This window comes from Mus pahari, chromosome 12 (genome assembly GCF_900095145.1).
Source record: "Mus pahari chromosome 12, PAHARI_EIJ_v1.1, whole genome shotgun sequence".
Taxonomy (NCBI): Eukaryota; Metazoa; Chordata; class Mammalia; order Rodentia; family Muridae; genus Mus; species Mus pahari.
The window spans coordinates 67,038,880-67,051,651 of NC_034601.1; the positions used below are offsets into that span (position 1 = coordinate 67,038,880).

The following is a 12,772-nucleotide window of genomic DNA, read 5'->3' on the forward strand; positions in this document are numbered from 1 at the left end:
TTGGAAGATCTTCTGGGTATATGCCCAGGAGAGGCCAGCAAGATTTTGCTGAAAGGGCCCTGATATAGCTGTCTCATGTTAGGCTATACCAGTGCATGGCAAATACAGAAATGGATGCTCACAGTCATCTATAGGATGGAACACAGGGCCCCCAATGGAGGAGCTAGAGAAAGTACCCAAGGAGCTGAAGGGGTCTGCAATGCTATAGGTGGAACAACAATATGAACTAACAAGCACCCCCTGAGCTCGAGTCTCTAGCTGCATATGTAGCAGAAGATGGCCTAGTCAGCCATCATTGGGAAGAGAGGCACCTAGGTCTTGCAAACTTTATATGCCCCAGTACAGGGGAATGCCACGGCCAAGAAGTGGTAGTGAGTGAGTAGGAGAGCAGGGCGGGGGGGAGGGAATAGGGAACTTTTGGGATAGCATCTGAAATGTAAATAAAGAAAATATCTAATAAAAATAATAAAAAATAAAATGACAGAACCTTCGGGAAAAAGAAAGAAATTAGTGATTGAATAGCTCTCATAAGATTTGTTGTTGTGACGGTTCAATCAATGTCTTCATGCCAGTTTGAGTATTCATGGTTATCTAATAAATCATTCCTGTGATGGCCCATTTGGTATAAAAGAAATATACACAACACTGAGTATTTTTAATTTTCTTAAAAACAAAAGCATATTTAGAATGTGCTATGTTACTCTATAACCCACTATGGATATTGGAATAGATCATTCTTTTGTTTACAGGGAAGCAGATCACATGAAAGTTTAGCAACAATCCTTTTTTGTTGTTGTTGCTCCTTTATAAGCACTAGGATTACCTCTTGCTTATCCCCTTTGCAGTAAGAGCAGTCATGTGACCAACCAACATGAAAGATCAAATTGGAAATCCAGAGTTGACTTGGTACTTTCTGGATGAAATGCTGTAAAGCTCTCTTATTTCCCTGGTGTTCCAACATTTTACATGACCCATTAAAGCAGTCTGTGACCCTCTGCAACAGTATGAAGAGCTATCTCCCTGGAAAGACATTTGTGGACACTGAAAATTTTAGTTTGTGCTAAATTAACTTTTGTGATCTTGAGTCATTCAAATTTTGTGATTGATTACATTCACAGAATTATCTAGGCTCTGTGGATGTTATTTAAGATATTTTAGAGTTTTTTTTTAAAAAAAACTTATCTCTATGAAAAATATGCCCATATATATTACAAAATGACTTTTATATACCCTTACATCTTTTTAAAATAGAATTATACAACTGAATAAACAGCTTCTTAAAATCTATTGAAAATAAAGATATAGTCCTAGTATCAATATTTTAGTGTGATATAACTTTGACATTTCATGCTATTTGTAAGTTTTGTGAGTGGAATAACTCACATTAATGTATCTCATCAATACTATGAATGAATTTCAGTAAAATCTGATACTAAATTATTTTATCATAGAAACATTTGCTGACCCTTTTTATATTTTCAGACAGATTCAAATTCTTACCCTCTAAGAAATTCAGATGAGATACTAAGAAGAAAAATGAGCTAAATGAAATAGTGGATGTTTCATTTTGTTACTAGAAACTAAAAAAAAATAATTAAATTAAAGTTCAGTTTTATAAAATGTTATAAAACAGTGCATTTTATGAAATATTCTGAGATTTCCAACTGTTAATATTTTCAACATTATTTTGTATGAAAATGTTCTTTCTTTTCTATTCACTACACCTCTACCAAGTAAAGAAAAAAGGTCCCACTTCTCAGGAGAATAAAGGGATCTAATTCTTTCTCTAAATATGTTGATGTAGCTGTGTTTCCATTACCTGGAATTCCAATAGACACAGTATTCTTGATTGTGAAGATTATTACAGCAAATGACTTTTCCAATTACCAGACTCTTCAAATTCACCTTTCTACTTAATGTAGTGGAAAGCTGTTTATTGCTTTGTTATTCCACGGTCAAAAACATTTTTCCATCTCTGTACTTTAAGCCTGTGTGAGCAGGTGGGATAGTTACCATGTTGTGAATATCAAATATATACATGTAATAAATTCATCTTTTCTAAAATGTTTATTGGCAATTGCTTTATGAGCAACCTAATGGTGCTGAACAAGCATTTAATAATTCTCTTCAGTGTTAGTACTCTGAACACTACTACCTAATTTAGTTTCACTGATCCAGAAGCAAAAATTGAGAATCATATCACAGCATTATGCACAACAATTAAGCCCTATTCTAGAGAAAACAAACAGAACAGATTTTTCAATGTCTATATGATTCAAGCTACAGAGATTACAACTCGAGTTGTCAACTTAACTGTAAGCTCTCATTAATTTTAGAAAACCTGACAAATCAAGTAAATCAAGTCTAGATGATGGTTCTTAGTGCAGAAATGTTAGCCCTTTTTTTAGACCACAAGAGTTCGTCTCAGATTTATAAATACAGATCATGTAATTCCAGCACTGAAAGTAGTGTGCATTTTCTAATTGAAATCTTGATATTAGTGGGACAGAAGGTGTCTTATGGTCTACAGTGGAAAGGTATGCAGAGTGATATGATGAGAGAAAAGTAGGAAAACATGATTCTAATAGATGGATCTATTGATTTAGGCATACAACTTAGAATCAATGATTTAGGATATCATGTATAGAATTTTCATATAGTTATGAAGGTAAGAACTAGCAAGGACAATTAACTTTTATTAACGGGAGATGGTATTTAGGGAATTTTGGTATCAATTCTATTACATGAGTACAAAAATCAAGATATTCTTCTTTTTATTAGATAAATTCTTTATTTTTATTTCAAATATTATCCCCTTTCCTAGTTTCCCCTCTGAAAAACCTCCTATCCCCTCCCCACCCCACCCTACCTCTGCTAACCAACCCACCCACTCCCACTTCCTGGTCTTGGCATTGCCCTATACTGGGGCATAGAACCTTCACAGGACCAAGGGCCTCTCACCCCATTGATGACTGACTAGGCCATCCTCTGCTTCATATGTAGCTGGAGCCATGAGTCCCACCATGTGTTTTCTTTGGTTGGTGGTTTAGTCCCTGTGAACTCTGCAGGTACTGGTTGGTTCAAACTGTTGTTCCTCCTATAGTGCTGGAGACCCCCTTCAGCTCCTTGGGTCCTTTCTCTAGTACCTCCAACAGAGGAGCTAGAGTTACTTCACACTTTTTATGAATAACATTATTTAAAAATGAACCACAGTAAAAGATACATTTTCATTATTCTTTAAAATATATAAGTATCATTTGAAAGGATGTATTGTTAGCATGGAGCCTATTTTATCACATTCACTTATTGCTCAGGGATCTATGACATAACAAGGAGCAAGACGTAGAATTCAGCATTTCCTCTCATTATTCACACTAGAGACTGCCAAGGGTTTGACCTTAGGTGCCTCAGCTAGTGTAAAGGCAAGTTTCTCATGTGCGAAAGGCAGATAATTAGGTTTAACTTCTTTGAGTTTTTGTGAGAAGTGCATTATTCTATGTAAGCCTAGTTAGAATAAATGTCAAAAGGATCTCAGCTATAAGAAATGTGTAGTTGGTTCCAATTCCAAGTATCTCTCTTTAGAAATGTTTGGAGGGACTCTTTAATATGGAGTTGTATAAGTGTCGTGGAGAGGCTCACTATGTAGACTCAATTTATAGAAAATTATAGAAATCAGAATAAAATGGAGAACATTAAAAAAAGGGATACTCTTACAAGAAAACAATCTTGGTGCATTCCACAAATTTTCAAGCAGCAGGACTAAACTGTGTGTGCTGCCTGATTTTGGGGTCACTCTAGGTACTCACTCTGGCAGATCTATGTGGTCAGGAAGGGGTGAGCATAGTGTGGAGAAATGCTTTTCATTAAATTGATTACAAGCTAAAATAGCACCCAGGTATCTTCAGAGTTCTCTCAACACAAACAGTGTATGTACTTAAGCTAAAAGCCAATGTAGTTCAAGTGTTCTACCATAGATTTGGGCACACATGAGAATTTTCAGGGGAAAATGGCTCCACTGGGAGAAATACATTCAAAACCCTTTTTATTTCTACATCATCTTTTTAGAATACATAACTTTGATAGCTGACTTTTCTTGTAGCCAACCAAGCTTATCTACTGATGAGGTTAATTCTCATTTTTCTTAAAGTTGCACTTGTTCATTTTTGTTTTTTTACTTCAAATGACTATCCTATCTGAAGTTGTATAATATGCTCCTTTGTTTAAGTTGGACAAGTTTTATGCTTTTTGAATTTTTTCATATTAACTTTAATGGACATTTACACTGTTTATACTTCATTGTGTAACATAGTTTTTATAGTGTACTTGAGCTGTATCATAATTATAATTATAATTTTTTAGTATACCTCTTAAAGATCTGATTATCTTGGAAAACAAGTTTAAAATAGATATTTCCAAAGTCCTTTCATCCCCTCTGTCTCTCTTTCTCTCTTTCTTGATTGCTTGTTCGCTCCCTCCCTCCCTCCCTCCCTCCCACTTGCTCTCCTTCTTGCTCCATGTCTCCATTTCTCTCCTCTTTTCTTTCCCCTTCTCCTTCCTGTGCCCTGCCTCTCTACTCTTTAAATATATCACTCTTATTACATTCAGTTTAGATTCTGAAATTAAAGTCTATAGGTTCAAAGTAAGCGATAGGCTGCATGGAGCAAGTTCAGTCCAGGAGCTGTGAATAGCATAGGGGGATTGAACCCAGAGCCAGATGTTTTGAGTTGTAACTTCATCACTAACACAAGAATTGGCTTGAACTTAATTTGCTACATTTTTTTTTTCCTCATCTAGTTAAAAGAAGCAAAGGAGAATTGTAGCCAGATTCAAATGTGGGCCTTTATTCGCTTTTGCATGGGGGAGGGATGCACACTAGCACTCCCCCACCACTTGCCAACTCAGCCCCTAGATTAGATAAGGTAAACACAGACACACAGAACACAATGAGAATTCAGAGGATCTCAGAATCACTCTGAGCATACTCTGTTGGTTTGGAAGTCTTCGTTTGTCAAGTTCTTTCTTTTGGAAACCATGTTTCTGCCCTCTTGGTTTTGAATGCAAACATTCTCAACAGTGACTGGGTTTTGCTTCCCTAAATATCTAGCTTTCTTTTGATTAATATCTTTATAAGTTCTGAATTTAGAGACAGGGAATATTTTTCTTAATCTGTCACTTCCATTTGACTTGTCTGTATCTGCTGTATATTATCATAAGTTAACTATGGAAATTTCCAGAAAGGAAATACACACACACACACACACACACACACACACACACACACCAGCATCCTAAATTTCTGAAGAATTGTCATCTAACTTCTCTTCTTAGAAGTCATTTGAGCTACATGATTGTAGTACATGTAACACCAAATTTTTCAAAATTACTGCACAGTTTATTTTTTAGTTCCAGCGGGATAGATGTACCTTGATTGTTTCTATTGGGATAGACTAAAAATTAGAAAATATTTTCATCTCTAGCCCTGCACGATCTAATAATGAATTCTTATCAATTCTCTTGAACATAACATTGAGCTGTTCAATCAGGTTAAATTTAAATTCTAACACCGACATTTTCAATTGCAAGTGCTCAGCATCAGACTAGATAGAACTGGGATAAGAAACAAAGCCATGTTGCTACAAACCTGAGAGGTTTGCTCTGTTAAGGGAGGCATCATGTTCAGAGCTCAGTCTATCCAGATGCTGTTCATACCATAACTCTACATCTTTTGCCTACAGGGCCTATCCTGGAATGAGGGTAAGCTCCACTTTGTTGGAAACAAACTAGAAGAGCTGGAGGGTTATTGCTTCTATGTGTAACATTTTAAAAAGAATGAATAGTTTGACATCCTTGTAAAGACATGATGGCTTGTTCAATGCTGATATCGCATGCCTAAAGGGGACTTGTCTTAGCTTTTCTTTCTTTCTTTCTCTTTCTTTCTTTCTTTCTTTCTTTCTTTCTTTCTTTCTTTCTTTCTTTCTTTCTTTCTTTCTTTCTTTCTTTCTTTCTTTCTAATCTTCTCAATAAAGCGCACTGATAGTTATTTTTTCCTTCCTTTCTTACCCACTTCACTCCCCTGTCCATGGTACCTAAACTACTTTTCCAAGTAAAGAACTTTGATTGAAAGCCTTGCTTAGGGCTTCGTTGGAATTATTGAACGCTCCAACAACTGTTGTCAGGTGGATTTCTCAGGAGCTTTTCACTTATCATCCATTCTCTTCCTCCTTATTCCTTGTCCACAGGAAACCTAACTTTGCCCATGGCAGTTCAAATATCCCCAAAGCACCAAGACTGATAGTGCAGTTCCTTATCCCTTCAAGAGCAGCCACGGGGAAAGTATCTTTCCTCCAACTTTCTATTAGAGGCAGCAATCTATAGTGCCCGATCAGATCTGGGAAAAGAAGCTGGTACCAGAGAATGAGTCTGAGGAGTTAAGGTTCCTCAGGGCCACCACTGTGATGAAGTGCCTATTGTGAGTATGTGACGAGAACACCTACCCAGTCAAAAGTCAGGAAAAGGTAGGAGGAGATTGCAATATTTAACATACAATTTAACTCACTATTCCATCACTCATTGACAGGTAGATATTAAAATAGACCAAGGATAATTATCTGTCACTCTCTAATCTGTTCTTAAGTTCCCTTACAAGAAACCCATGGTGCATCCCATTTGTGTGCTGAGCTTGCTAGGTACTAGGAGACCTTTCCTGTACCATGTGCTTGGAACTGAATCACATTTGGTCTTCACTCTCATGTTCATGTGCCTCCAATGCTTTGACTCATTGCTCACCATCTCTCTCTTTGTATATACAACTTTATTCCAGCTACCTATTGTTTTTTCCTTGATTCCATGGTCTCTGCATCCCCATTTAGAAATGAGTTGTTCACTCCTTTATATCTTTCCTCAAGTTCTAGCCTCCTAAAGATTATTATTTTTTGACTCACTCTCTTCTATCACTTTTCATAGCAGCTGTCACAGCAGCAATGAAGTAAAAATTAACAAAATTAATTAATGACTGGGGATATGAGAAGTATGACATAAGCATGGCCCCAGTGTCTGCATTTGCTATTTCTACATGCATATTCTTTGGTAAATAATGTTACATTTTAACGTTTATCCATCATATTCCAGAGACAGCTGCATCTTCTTGTGCAGTCCCAGCCTTATCCTGTAGACAAAATGGTGAAGGTTGGTGTGAGTGGATTTGGTCATATTGGTCACCTAGTTAGAAGGGCTGCCTTCTGCTCTGTACTTGGCAAAGTGGAGATTGTTAGCATCAACGACCCCTTCATTGACCTCAACTACATGGTCTACATGTTTCAGTATGACTCCACCCATGGCAAATTCAATGGCACAATAGAGGCTGAGAATAATAAGCTTGTCATCAATGGGAAGCCCAACGCCACCTTTCAGGAGAGTTACCGTTAACATCAAATGTGTTTATGCTGGTGCTGAGTATGTTGTGGAGACTACTGGCATCTTCACCATCATGGAGAAGGCTGGGGCCCACTTGAAAGGTAGGGCCAAAAGGGTCATCATCTCTGCCCCTTTTGCTGATGCCTCCATGTTTTTGATGGGTGTGAACCATGAAAAATATGACGACTCATTCAAAATTGTCAGCAATGCATCCTGTACCATCAACTGCTTAGCCCCCATGGCCAAGGTCATCCATGATAACTTTGGCATTGTGAACGGGCTCATGACCACTGTTCATGCCATCACTGCCACTCAGAACACTGTAGATGGCTCCTCTGGAAAGCTATAGTGTGATGGCAGTGGAGCTGCCCAGAACATCATTCCTGCATCCACTGGTGCTGCTAAGGCTGTGGGCAAGGTCATCCCAGAGCTGAACGGGAAGCTCACTAATATGGCCTTCTGTGTTCCTACCCACAATGTATCCATTGTGGATCTGACATGCCACCTGGATAAACCTGCCAAGTATGATGACATCAAGAAGGTGGTGAAGCAGGCATCCGAGGGCCCACTGAAGGGCATCCTGGGCTACACTGAAGACCAGGTTGTCTCCTGTGACTTCAACAGCAACTCCTACTCTTTCACCTTTGATGCTGGAGTTGGTATTGCTCTCCATAACAATTTTGTAAAGCTCATTTCCTGTTATGACAATGAATATGGCTACAGCAACAGGGTGATGGATCTTGTGACCTACATGGCCTCCAAGGAGTAAGAAGCCCTGGACCACTCACCCCAGCAAGGACACTGAGAGCAAGAGAGAGGCCCTTGGTTGCTGAGGAGTCCCTGTCCCAACTTGGCCCCCAACACTGAGCATCTCCCTCACAATTTCCATCCCAGACCCCCATACCTAAGGAGCCCTCCCTACTCTCTTGAATACCATCAATAAAGTTTGCTGCACCCCCCAAAAAGCAACCGAAAAAACTGAAGTTAATAATCTAGGTCTTTTAAAATTTTATTTTATTATTTATGAGTGTGTGTGTGTCTGCCTGTATGTCTGTCTATCTGTCTGTCTCTCATTCTCTCTCTTTTGCCCCATGTCTCCCTTTTGTGTGTGTGTGTGTGTGTGTGTGTGTGTGTGTGTGTACATATGGCCTTGAATGTCAGAGACTATTGGATACCCTGTAGATGGAGTTATTGGCAGTTATGAGTCCTCTGCAAGAGCTGCAAAAGCTCTTAACCACTGAGCCAGCTCTTCAGCCACAATCTACAAATTTTTATTTCTCTTATAATCTTTTTTCTTCTTTTTCTTCTGTGAGCCCCATGTCAGCAACTACACAGTAAATTCCATGTATTCAAGATACAATTCTCCTCTGCATTTCATTACTGAATGTACATATTTTAAAAATATACTTGTTCATTTAACAAAGACTTAAAAAGGGTTCAAGATGTTTTATTTTAATTTTACAAGTTTATCATTTGACTTCTGATTGTTCCTGTGTGCCATATGCCTTTAATTGCTTTTGGCTTAGTGATAGAGTTTGGCATCTAACCTATCAAACTTATTTCTATTTCTGATTTTTTTTTTACTGATTTATCTATGTTTGATTTGTGCAATTTGTGAAGCCCATGACTACACACAATTATCTATGTGAAATAAGTAGAAATAACTTTTATAAATTAACCTCAGAAAATATATATATATATATATATATATATATATATATATATATATAATCTCTGTGTGCATTTCTCATACATATATACATATATACATTCATATATATTAGTTCCTTTTATAACTTGAAAAGCTCAGATGGCTTTTAAAATATGTTTATGTAAAAATATATATTTATATATACAACCATACAATAATACAACCATACAGCCATACATAAAACTCCATATATAATCTTCCAAACATAGTACCAGTTCGATGGTCCCTGCACTACAGAGCACGGCTTCCCAGAACTCCATTGTAAAAATTCCAGCAAAGGCAATGCACTTTGTTTGAAGCCTGAGCAGCCAATATTTACAGAGTTTTAAATGAGCAGGCTCCTCTAACAAACCTTTGCTCAGTGTTTGCCATAGAATATAAATTCTTACTCAAGGAAGAATATTGCCTGTCTAGTAAATGCTGTGCCTTGCACAAAATCTTGCAAATTCAACAAAGTTTTAACTCCTAGCAGACATAAATTTGTCATTTCAACCCCAGGACGGTATATGCTTAACCTTTTGCAGGGGGCCTCACATCCTTGAGAGAAGGCAGCCCACTAGGGGACACACAAAGAGTTCAGAGAGCAGCAGTAACTTTCTTCTGTTTGCTCACTGCATCCTGCATTCTTAAGGAAAGCTATCTAGCATAAACATGGATCCACCAGACAAGAATAAGGCAGTAATACCAATGGCAGCTTATGCCACAGAAAAGGGGCACAAGACTGATAGAGGTGGGCATAGTTTGAATGTAACTGCAACCCTTCGAGTCTGTCTTATTCTTATCTAGGTGGGTCTGCTATTGGACTTCAAATAGCAAAACTGAAAAGTATTTTAAAAACAAGTTTTAATCCATAATAATGTTAGAACAAGTTCAATTTTATACTATTAAACCATCTGTTTATTCAGAACACAGAAAACTACTAGGTTTTTTTTTCCAAATCTTGCTTTAAAATCCACATGTGGCATTTTAATTAAATGAACTGAAAATACTTTACAATCCATTGGCAGAATTGGGGACAGTGTTTGAAATCATCATTGAATTTTTCTTACAAGCCATCTGCTGATTTCTTCCCCTTTGTTACATTTTTTTTTCCATCCTGCTTGGCACTATTTTGGAAGACAAATATTATACATTTCATCTTAGAAAACTTAAATCATGCTTTATGAATCTGATTAAAGTACAACATCCTAGGCTGCCTCTCTCCTTCTTTGTATTTCTCTATCTGTCTATGTCTCTATTAACCCTATCTCTCTTATCATGTATGCAATTTCTAAGTATAATTTATACATGCATGGGGATCAGCACATGTGTTTTTGTGTGGCTATATATCACAGGAAAATGGCAATGTCTAAGTGTCTATCTCTGTATTCCCATTTTTTTCTCTAGCTCTATAACATCACCATTTCTTTCTCTTGAGAAAAAAATGGTCAGTAAATTCTGAGCTTGTCTGGCAGAGCAAACACATTACCCTTGACTGTATTCCTTTGTACTGAGTTTACAAATTAGGCAAATGTTAACTATATAAACAAAATAGATAGAGCACATTCAGGTATATAAAGTATATTGTATTATTATTTCTATGATCTCTCTAGGAATCCTCTTGATTTTCTTCTACATTGCACTACAGCAGCATTACAAATCTCATTCCATGATGGATATATTTGGGGTTACAAAATAAATGAGAAAAGCAACTAGTAAGCATTTACGTATGGGAGACCAGGAAAGGGAAAGAGACAGAAAAACAGAGATACAAAAAGAGACAGAGAGAATGAAAGAAGAAAAGAGAGAGGGGATAGAGAGAGAGGTGAGAACTCAAACGATCACTTTGTCTTAAACTTTAGAAATGTTCACAGCATTAAAATATAGTAATTTAAATCACCTCTAGTTCTGACTGGACTAGAAACACAGCCTAAAGTTTCTCACATATGTTCTCTGGCATCCTTGAAAATTAGACATTAAGTAGGCTAATGTCTACATGTGAATCCAAATGTCAAGTACTCTTCTTGTTCAAGTCTTTGGATAGACACACGTGCAAGCACATTTAACAAATAATTTTTCTGGATTGGATCTACTTTAGTTTACATCTATGTCTCTATGCTGTTTAAAACACAAGAGCATACAGTAAATATAACAATTGATGCATTAACATAGCTAAATATTTTGTGATAAGTAACTAAAATATAGTTTGGGAAACATGTACCATGCTCCAGAAGAAGTTCTGGACAACACCACTTAATTAAGAGTTAACAGAAATGTTCCTTGCATGAGATATGCCTATTCTAACCATCATACCATCAATAATGTATAAACTGAATATATGTATGTTATACACACTAGCAATATGTATTTTACCATTTATCTACCACTTGGATTCTTCAGAAACTGCGTTTTTCTTTGCTATATCTTAGATGGTCTCAATCCATATTTAGCTCTGCAAGTATCTTTAGAATAATGAAAAGAGGCACGTAAGCACCATTAAATTTCATATTAAGACATTCTTAATGAAACAATTGCTGGATTTTGAAACCGTACTGAGACTAGAAATAAAAAATTTTGAAAATTAATTGTGATGTTAGAGAACCTTAGAATATTGCAACTCTTTGACTCAGTGTGAAAAAGTTTAACACGTGCACTGACCTTTAGGTAAGTGTCCTTACATCTGCCGTGCTTGGTATCCAACAGGAAGCATTGACCCGCTGTAAGACACTTCCTCCCTCTCCCCCTTCTCTTTTCTCTCCTCCCTTTTTCATTCCTTCTTTCCTTAACCTTCTTGCTAACTTTAACTAAGTACCTTGGAGATCATCCCAATGCCTTTGTGTTCATTTATTAGATACTTTTATAAATTCACCCCATAATATACTGCTTGTGGCTGGGCTCACTGGACTATAACAGCTGTGTTGGCACATTTTCCTTCTATGCTGTGATCTTGGAAGGAATTGCTGGTTATGACATATTCTCTGCTGACCTCTGCTTTTGGAGAACACAGCTGACCTAGTAGGAGGGGGTTATATGAAGAGTAACATTTCTCACTAACACACACACACACACACACACACACACAACCTGAAGCCTCCTCCTGTTTATAGCCATATGGAGAAGCTAGCTAAGTAAGAAATCCTCAGCTTCCCAGAGCAAGTCCTCAGAAACTTAGACTGACATGTGGATTACAGCTTCCTGAACAACCCTGAGCCACAGGCACAAACCTAAGGCAATTTAAGGACGAGGATGTTACAAGTGGTGTGAGTTTATCATTGTTGATTTCTTCACTCTGTTCAGAATAACAATTTACAAGGCAAGGTGAAACTATTTACCCAGGAAACCTTGCTTAAGGGGTAAATTTTAAAATATTCAAAAAGTCCTTAAAAAACCTTTGTCTTTATCTTAGAACCATGGATACTATGAATCACTACAATAAGGTGTTTATTATTTATGCAAAATCTACAATGCCTATTCTCATCTGAGCCAAAGGAACTATATTTTATATATTAGCTGAGACATCTGTCTGGAGCAAACTGAATTCCATACAACAGAGAAGGAGCCCTAACTGTGACACTCAGAACGTGTCACAGGAATGGTTTCACTTACAGTTTCTAATCCTGTTGAGTGTGAGTGTGTGTGTGTGTGTGTGTGTGTGTGTGTGTGTGTGTG

At 37.2% G+C, this 12,772-nt stretch overlaps 1 protein-coding gene and 1 pseudogene across 9 annotated transcripts in view; one reads left to right on the forward strand and one right to left on the reverse strand.

Moving 5' to 3' along the window:
- Window positions 1-12,772, reverse strand: part of Robo2 (roundabout guidance receptor 2) — a 1,496,637-nt gene that overhangs the window by 1,025,258 nt on the left and 458,607 nt on the right. The gene's annotated exons all lie outside the window — the stretch shown is intronic.
- Window positions 7,177-8,182, forward strand: LOC110330147 (annotated as a pseudogene).